Here is a 9550-nt window from a genome sequence, read left to right as displayed (position 1 = left end):
CTCAGGCTCTGCTTTCTGGTGTAAACTGAGGCTGAGAAAATTCAGAGTAACTTCTTTTCTCTACTACTTACTCCCAGCACATCAGCTTCCCTCCCCCAACACCTCCTCTCATGCAAACATCTCAGACACATGCATCCCTGTGTATCTCACTGCCCATGTGTCTAACATCCTACATGTCTGAAGTGTTGATTGATCTCTCTCTATCTCCCCAACCAAATGCAATATCTAGTCTCCTTTAAGGTCCATAACATTTTGCCTTCTCTTGTGACATTTCTTTTGCTAGATTTTGTGCTCATTTATCCATTTGTCTTGGCCCCTCTGCTCTCTTCTCCTCAACCAAATTCTAGGTACATAGAGAACAGAGATTGTGTCTTTTATGCCTATTTACTCCCCTTAAGTGCCAACTATTGCCTCTTACATAAAGGTTTCTAAAAAAAAATTGTAAGTGCTTCTTTTATTTTCAACGGATACTGGCAATCTGCCTTTTGATGTGGCTTTTTCAGCATATACTCCCAACGATGTGTTTATCTTTCCTTCCCTGACCAAAACCTACTTTTAAATTAAAAACCATTGTTCATCCAGTGTATTAAGAATATCTTGTTGTTACTGTAATTGGCATGCCTCTGAGTACTAGGATACCATTGACTGGTCAGCACATTCTAGTCTTGGCTTCTAACTTCTCCACCAAAACATTTTTTTGAGCATCACCAATGACATCTCAGTTGCCAAATCCCATGGGCATTCTGCTGTACTCATCTTAATCAGTGTTGAACACAGCCTGCTGCTCTGCCTCATTTTTACACTCACATCTAGGGGTGATGGCCACAGAGCATTTCCCAACCCCAGTGCTTTTCTCTCTCATTCCTCTTCTCCAGTTCCTCCTTCTGTGACTTCAAAAGTTAAGGTTCCTCAGGCCTGATCTCTCCTCTATGCTGTCTCTCTGGATGACATTACTGGTTCTCATGAATGGAAAACTGTCCTGATGGATGGGCCAGTTTGATATAGCCCAAGATTCTTGTTAGAATACCAATTTATATTGTCCCAGAGCATGCAAATTGAGTATGTCCTAAGTAGTACCCTCAATAATTGTCCAATATGCCCACTCCCACACCCAGTTACTCAAGACAGAAACCTAAGACTCATCTTTGATTCCTCCTTTCCTTGAAGCCCTACATCCAACCCATCAAGTCTATCCTCCTTTCCCTAAAGAGGTTTATCTTCAAAATACACCTCAACTCCACCCATCTCTCTCCAATGTTTCTGCCACCCACCACTGCATATAGAGCAACTGCCATCACTTCCCAGTCTGTAAATTAGAATCCTGGTTGGCTGTCTCCACCCATTCCTCCGTCTATCTGTTAAATCCATTCTTTATGAATTAGCCAGGATTATCTCTGTAAGTGGAGATTTAACTGTATCATTCCAATATTTAGACTCCTCCAGTGCTTCCACTTACACCCTCTATTGTTATCTTCAGTCATGCTAATCCATCCCCATTCATTTTTTCAACATGCCAAGTTCCTTATAGCCCCAGGACCTTTGCATATGCCATGCTCATATATATCCCTGTTATCTATATTAGTTTCTTTTTATTATTTGCCTTTCTAGCTTCTTCAAGTTACTTCTTCATATGTTACCCCCTCAAGAGGCCTTTTCTAACCACCATGTCTGAAGTAAGCTGCTTCCTCTACCTCCTGAAATTTCTATCTACAGTTTTTTATTGTTTTCTTCGCATCACTTATAATGACCTCATTTAATTGTCTTTATCTTTCTTTACTTCCTCCTTTTATTATAAAGTTCCTGATTGCCAGGAAGTATCAGTTGTCTAGTTCATCATTATATCCCCAGTCCCTAGCACAGTGTCTGTGTTTAATAAATACCTGTGGAATAAATAAATTATTCATTAATAAAATGATCAGTGAGTGAATGAATGAGGATCTGACCTCCTCAGGCAGCCAACCCTCCTTAGCAGGACTAGCCTTTTTCGGAATAAAATCTACTTTCCTGTTCCTAAGCCTTGATGTCACAGAGAAAGAAGTGCCAGTGTCCACAAAGTCCTTCAGCTTGTGAAGGCAGCTCTTTGGTCCTCTTTTTTTCCTTGTTGTTAATCCTTACCTGAGGATATTTTTTCCATTGATTTTTTTTTTTTTTTTTTTTTTTAAAGAAAGAGTAGAAACAGTGGGCAAAGAAGAGGGTGTGAGAGAGAGAAACATTGACATAAGAGAGACACATTGCTTGGTTGCCTCCCACACTCCTCAGACCAGAGGCAGGGATGCAACACAGGTACATGCTCTTGATCAAGAATCAAACCTACCAATCTTTGGTATGTGGGCCAATGCTCTAAACACTGAGTAACACTGGCCAGGGCTCTCGTGGCCTTCTTTAATGTTCGTTCTCCTCTGATGGAAACTGCCATGGGAGAAGAGTGCTTCCCCACTCCTGATGTCCCCTTCTGTTACACACCTGCCCTTCTTCCCTGTCCTCACTCACCTACCCAGCGTGCACCTATCATCTCTAGACCACACGCCCTGGTGCACACCTATCATCCTCCTGCTCTCACAGGTGCCACACTCTGTGATACATTATGTGATCATCCTACTTATTAGAACCTGGGGTGGTGTGGCCCAGCCGCGTCTTACCTGCCTTCCACTGGGAGCCAACTGAATGGAGGAAAGTGTGCACTCTGCTCTGCTCCTCTGCGACCTAGGTTCTCAAGGCTCATCCTCACATGAGGAGGTACGACAGTCCCACTGCCAGTCACTGGGTGTGAGTGAGTCTCATGGTCTTACTCTGTGCTTCATTGGTCTGCAGAAAGCAATCCACACTCTCCAATATCAGCTTTATCAATGATAAACTTATCATTCAACAATACATTTTAGACTTCGTCTTTTAAAAAGTAATTTATATTTATCATTGAAATATTGCGGATGTCCTCCTTTAGTCCCCCCACCTAAGAGTTTGTCTTAATCCTCAATTGGTTCATAACTCAAGTGGGAAAGACAGTGTATTTATTACTCCTCCTCTTAAACAACTAACCTGACAAAAAACTATTCTCAACTCACTGCCAGGGTCATGGGTGTCCACTCCAGAGAGACCTTTCATTGGGGAAAGCCTGAAAGGACAACAGAGCACAGCAGCACAAGAACACTGGGGAAAGGGAAGGCTGGACATAAGCTGGGCAGACACATGGGCGCTGGACACTCATCTGGAATATCATGACATATGCTTGGATCTGCTGTCAGGGTCAACTGTCAAGGTCCCATGACTGATTCTCACTTGTCCCTGCCCCTCAGCCTATACCACCAGGAATAACTGCAAGTTGACAGCATTAGGTTGCCATGAGGGAGCCTGTCTCCCAGGAGCTGTGGCTGTCTCACCAGACAAAGGAAGAGAGAGTTATTGTCAGAACTTGGGCAATGGTAATGTTTAGGCATGATTTAAAGCAGTGTTTCAATGGGCCTAAAGCAGAGGGGATATGTGGGAAGGGGTTGTATCAGGTCAGAGTGTGAAAGGACTCAGGTCTGTGTTCTCTGAAGGCACAAAGCGAGGTAGACATAGAAGGCTGTGTCCAGACCTCTGCCTGGACCTGTGCTAAGGGTGGAATCGAGGTTACTCTTATGTGTTCATGGGACTCACAATTTAAACTGATATAATTCAAACACCACATTTTGGGTAGTTCATGGTTTTAAAGAACAAAGTCTCTTAGAAACTGAGAAAGCAGAAGTCACTCAAAGAAGGGAAATGTTATGGCACTTGTGGCCCATCCTTGGGAGAAGCCTTGCTTCCTGTTCATGTGCTGCTGGCTGTGTCTGTGTCTTGCCATCTAGCAGGTGAATGGCTGGGATGGTTTACTCTCTCACGGCCCACGATGCCTCTCAGTGGAGCTTCTCCTCTTATTCCAGAGTGGAACATGAAGCCCAGGAAGACCTATGAAGCCTGGAAGAGCACACTCATGGAAAGCAGACCTACCAGCAGTCATGGGCTCTCTCAGCCTGTGAGACCATGGAAGGACCCCAAAGCCTTTCCAATCACCAGCTCCTCTAACAACAGGGCCGAAGGGACTATTCTGTGATGGGCTGGGAGGCCAGCATCCCAGAAGGTGAGTGAGTCCACTTGCTTAGAACTTGCCATGTCCTGCCCTGGATGAGCATGCCCTCCCTGTCCCACTCAGGACAGCAAGCAACAAGTACATTGTCCTCTCTCAGAACTCAGTGTCTCTGGGCCTGTCTGCTCCCAGAGGGTTCAAGGACACTTCAAAGCCAAATTTCTTCGATGCCCATCTTCTCTGTCTCCAGCCCTGCTGTGAGGAGCACATACAGTCCCAGAAACCTACTGCCCAGTGAGAAGCATCCATCCCTTTGATGGCGGCACAGGTCAAAGGCACAGCAGAGCTTGTGTAGATCAGCATCTCCGGTTCCCATGGACATGGCCCCCTGTACTCTGACTGGCTCAGGCTTGGCTTCTGAGCCACAAAAGCATTTGGAAGCTCTTCTTTCTGGAAAGTGGCTTGTTGGTGGGCCTTTGGGTAGGGCAGTGAGTGCAGCACAGGCCAGGCTCCTTAGAGATACTCAAGGAAGAAATCCCCAACAGTAAATACAAAGGTAGGTAGTGACAGGGAGGTTTTGTGGGACTGTCCTGAGTCAGGTCCTGGGCCCTGTGCTATCTTGTCCTGGCCGCTGCCTGGGGCTGGGAAGGGGGTGGGTGGGAAGGGGAGAGGGGATAATTTGAGGGCTGGGTGAAGGTGTCTGGTAAAGGTGTTCCACCTGCTGGTCCTGGTTCCTTGGGGCCAGCTCAGGCCACTGCTGTGGGCCTCCTGGCCCTTGAAGGAGGACTCAGAGCCCTAAGCTAGGAATCCAGAAGAGAGAGGCATGTTCTCTGAGGTGGAAGCCTGGCCTGCAGCTTTCTGCATCGCCAGTGCCTGGAAAGTGTGGGGTGTCCTGGAGGTTTATGAAGATAGAGACTCCAGCATTTTCTCTACCAGCAGATATTAAATGGAGTGTGGGTGCCATCCTGGGAAGCAGCAAATGGAGATTTCCACAACACTCAGAGCTCTGATATGCTCAGGGTGGGTGGGAGAGAACCCCAGAGGTTCTGGTCACTTCACATGGAGAAGCCTGAGGTGAGCAGAAGGCTTGGACCATGGGGTTTTGCTCCAAGGGATCAGTAGGTCAAGTGATGAGACATTCAACCTGGAAAGAGTTTTGACACAACTCAGGTCCCTCTGTGGTCCTTGGTGACAGGAGAGGCAAGTAATACTGGTGTTCACATTCTCTCAACAGCTACACACCCACCTCCTGAAATCAGAGAGACCAGCATGCCCCAGAGAGTGTGGATCCTCACCCCAATGCCTAAGAACTCTGCCTCTCCTTTCCTCAAGTTTTGTCTACAACATCTGGCCTGGTATTAAGAAGGGAACAACTTCCTTGAAGCCAAAACGGCATCCCCCAACCCTCACATTCTGAGAAAAATGATAACAAAGTTGTGCCACTTGGACTGGGGCGTTGTTTGGGAACCAGATAGATACCCTGTGGAAAAGGCAAGTAAATACAGCAGAAGCTCAAGTCGTGACTGCAGACAAGGGGGGAAAATGTTTTGATGTTTATACCTAGAAGATTTGACTGCTCTTCCCTTTCTTTGGGTTAGAAAGGGAAATAGCCAAGAAGAAGAAAAACCCGGGGCCACAGGAGAGATACTTTGCTGGGAGGTGCCTGGGGTTCCTTTCCTGAATGGACCAGAGGATTGGGCTAAAGAAGGGCAAGCATGGCCTGGGGGGCGAGGAAACTCAGGGAAGGTGTGGCTGGGCTCTATTATTTGTAGTTTTGCATTTTTAAATTCTGATTTTAAAGCAACATGCACATATCACTCTGATGAAAATGAACTAAAATAGTCTGATTCTGGGCCCTTGTTTTCTCATTATGCAACATGGGTTTTTTTTTTTGTTTTGTTTTGTTTTGTGTGTGTTTTTCCACTGGGGAGGGAACCAAGTCCCCTTTAGGGAGATAAATATAGAAAGTTGGGAAGGTTTATCCAAGTCACAAAACATTACATCTTTTCTCTTTCCTATTACCAAACATCTGTGAATGCACCTGGGGACTTCAAGCCTATTCTCCATGCCCAGGTTGGAAGTTCTGCCCCTATCCCTGGCCTTCCTGGTGACAAATGAGTAGCTCAACAACATCTCCTGCCCCCAGAGGAGTACATTTCTATGGGTGCCCAGACAGGTCATTCTCAGTCCTGCAGAGGCCCTGAGCCAGAGATTGAGTAAGCTCCTGACTCTGCCCTGAGTGCCTCATCCTGACTTCTCAAAGGCAAGAGAGAACCCAGGAGCCATTCCTGTCCTGGTTTAGAGAGAGGTGGATGATGTGGGAGGCTCAGCTGTGGTGATTCAATCCCAGGAGGCTCCATCTGCATGTCAAAACCTAGGGCTATGCCTGGGCTGATGGCATAGCCCTACTTGTCTTTCTGGGTACCAGACCTAGTGCCTTGTGAATCGTGAGGGTTTACAGTCTGCCTGGTTGGAACAGGTATTGCTCCCTCTAATGGTCTAGAGCAGTGGTTCTCAATCTTTCTAATGCTGCGATCCTTTAATATAGTTCCTCATGTTGTGGTGACCCCCCAACTATAATATTACTTTCATTGCTACTTCATAACTGCAATTTTGCTACTGTTATGAATCGTAATGTAAATATCTGTGTTTTCCAATGGTATTAGGTGACCCTGCTAGCGGTCGTTACCCACAGGTTGAGAACTGCTGCTATAGAGCCTAAGACCATTGGAAAAGACAGATATTTACATTAAGATTCATTAACAGTAGCAAAATTACAGTTATGAAGTAGCAACAAAAATGATTGTATGGTTGGGCTTCACCAAAACATGAGGAACTATATTAAAGGGTCACAGCATTAAAGGTTGAGAACCACTGGTATAGAAGGTTTTTTACCTGCAGCTTTGAGTAGGTCCCTCACCTGTATGCACCGCTCAGGACTGGTGATTTTTGCAATGGGGACCCTCCGTAGACCTTCTGGGTTCTCTTCCATGAAGATGGGCCCTCTCTGCACTCTGTGATTCCTAACTACGTTTATGTGTTGACTCTCAGCTCTGTCTCCTCTACTTGGAGAGAATGCTGGGATTTCTCCTCCAAAGCTGGGTAACTAATGGGAGCACTGTCCTTTCCTGGTTGATGCTCAGTGCTTTCAGACCATTGTTTCTTGGGTTTTATCTCTTTCTCCTCCTCCTCCTCCTCCTCCTCCTCCTCCTCCTCCTCCTCCTCCTCATTCTCCTCTTCCTCCTCCTCCTCCTCTTCTTCCTTCTCCTCCTCTTCCTCCTCCTCCTCTTCCTCCTTCTCCTCCTCTTCCTCCTCCTCCTTTTCTTCCTCCTTAGTAGATTCAGATGGGAAGTTAACTTTGGTTCTTGTTACCCCATCTTTCTGGAAATGAATACAGAAGCCAAGTTGCATGCATAAAAGGAGTCTCTGGTTAGCCTCGCAGTACAGCCAGGCACCCAGTGTGCCTGATGAACTGGTCTTCTCAGGATTTTACTGTGTAGCTGCAGAGATCATTCACATGCAGATAAAGCCATTAGCAGAAATACCAGATCGAAGTTAGGATGCAGGTGATAATGCCAACTGATGATCATAGCTTTCTGGTCCAATTTATTTAAAGCACATAAAATTGGTCCCAAGTTAGGTCTTACAGACCTAATATGCTGAATAATAAATATAAACTTAAAAAAATAAATTTGAATACATATATAAAAATTTAAATAAACCATTAGAGAATAAAAATAGAATTGTATGCCTCTGACACATTATCAGAAAATTAAGTGGAACAACAACAACAACAACAACAAAAAGAATACATCAATTAAACAAAAAGTGTGAATATAACAAAAACAAAATTATGGGAGGCAGAAAACCTAAATTAAAATGATAGAATAAGCCCACATATGTTAATAATTCCAATAAAAGAAAATGGATTAAATTTATTATTCAAAGTGGCACACTTTTAAAAAGCACATGTGAATACACACTCTTAATTCTTATGCTAAAATAACAGGAGTAAGACTAAACTGTTCCTCAGCAAACTGGAGCATATTGGTAGGGATGAGGAGTTGGGTAGAGTCTAGATTTGGCTATAAAGGAGGCCTTGTATGATGGAATTTTTCTGTATTAAGATTGCATGGAGGTTGTACAAAGCTACAGGATGGTAGCATTGCAAACAAATGTGTGTGTGTGTGTGTGTGTGTGTGTGTGTGTGTGTGTGAATAGAGAGGTCAGTTTTCCAAAAAGACATAATAATCTCAAATGTGTGTGCTCCTAATAGCAGGTCTTCAGAATGCAGCAAAAATTAATGGGGTTGCAAGGAAAAAGAGACTTATCTCCAATGACAGTCGGAGAATTCAATACTCCTTTCTTCATAATTTCTAGAACAAGTAGACAGAAAATCACATATAAAAGACCTGAAAAACACTGTCAACCAACTTGACCTAATTGACATTTATATAATACAACAGTCTTCCCTCAAACAGCTGAATACACTTTGTTTTTCAGTGCACATAGAATATTCACCAAGGTAGATCATATTCTGGGCGGTAAAACTAATCTCAATAAATCTCAACAGAATGAAGATTACACAAAGTGTATGCTCAGGCCATAAGTGAATTAACTAGAAATCAATAACATTTCAAAGCTTACTACAAAAGTGTAGTAACCAAAATGCTGCGATACTGTCATATATAGACAGACATATAGACCAGTGGAATAGAATACAGACCCCAGAAATAAACCCACACATATGGTCAAATGATTTCACAAGAGTGTCAAGATCATTCAGTAGGAAAAGGACAACCTTTTCAACAAATAGTATTGGGAAAACTGGCTGTCAACATGCAAAAGAATAAAGTTGGACCCTTATCTAATACCGTTTACAAAAATTAACTCCACATGGATCAAAGACCAGAATGTAAGAGCTACACAATAAGACTTTTAGAAAAAGACATAGGGGAAGAACTTCGTGTCATGAGATTTGGCAATGATTTATTGGATATAACACCATAGGACAATAAAAGAGAAAATAGATGAGACTACATCAAAATAAAAAATTATATACATCAACAGACACTATTAAATGTCATTTAAATGAAAGAATGAAAAGATTTCCACTGATTGGGAGTCTTTTTTTTTTATCTGTTAAGTGGTTAATATTCAGAATATACAAAGAATTCCTATAACTTAACAGTAAAACAACCATATTAAAAAACAGGCAAAGGACTTAAATAGTCCTTTGAATTTCAACAAAGATATACAATGGCCAATAAAAACTTGAATCAGTGCTCAACACACTAGTCATTAGGGAAATGCAAATCAAAACCACAATGAGACACCATCTCAACTTGTCAGGATGGGTATTAAAAACTACAAAACAAAACAGAAAAATAAGCATTGGTGAGAATGTGGAGAAAATGGGGCCCTTGTGCATGGTTGGTGGGATTATAAAATATAGTCACTGTGGAAAGCAGTGTAATGGTTCTTAAAAATATTAAAAATAGAATT

This window comes from Pipistrellus kuhlii, unplaced genomic scaffold (assembly GCF_014108245.1).
Source record: "Pipistrellus kuhlii isolate mPipKuh1 unplaced genomic scaffold, mPipKuh1.p scaffold_m20_p_13, whole genome shotgun sequence".
In the NCBI taxonomy this organism is placed as follows: Eukaryota; Metazoa; Chordata; class Mammalia; order Chiroptera; family Vespertilionidae; genus Pipistrellus; species Pipistrellus kuhlii.
The sequence above is the reverse complement of the archived record's forward strand: the minus strand, read 5'-3'. Positions refer to the sequence as shown.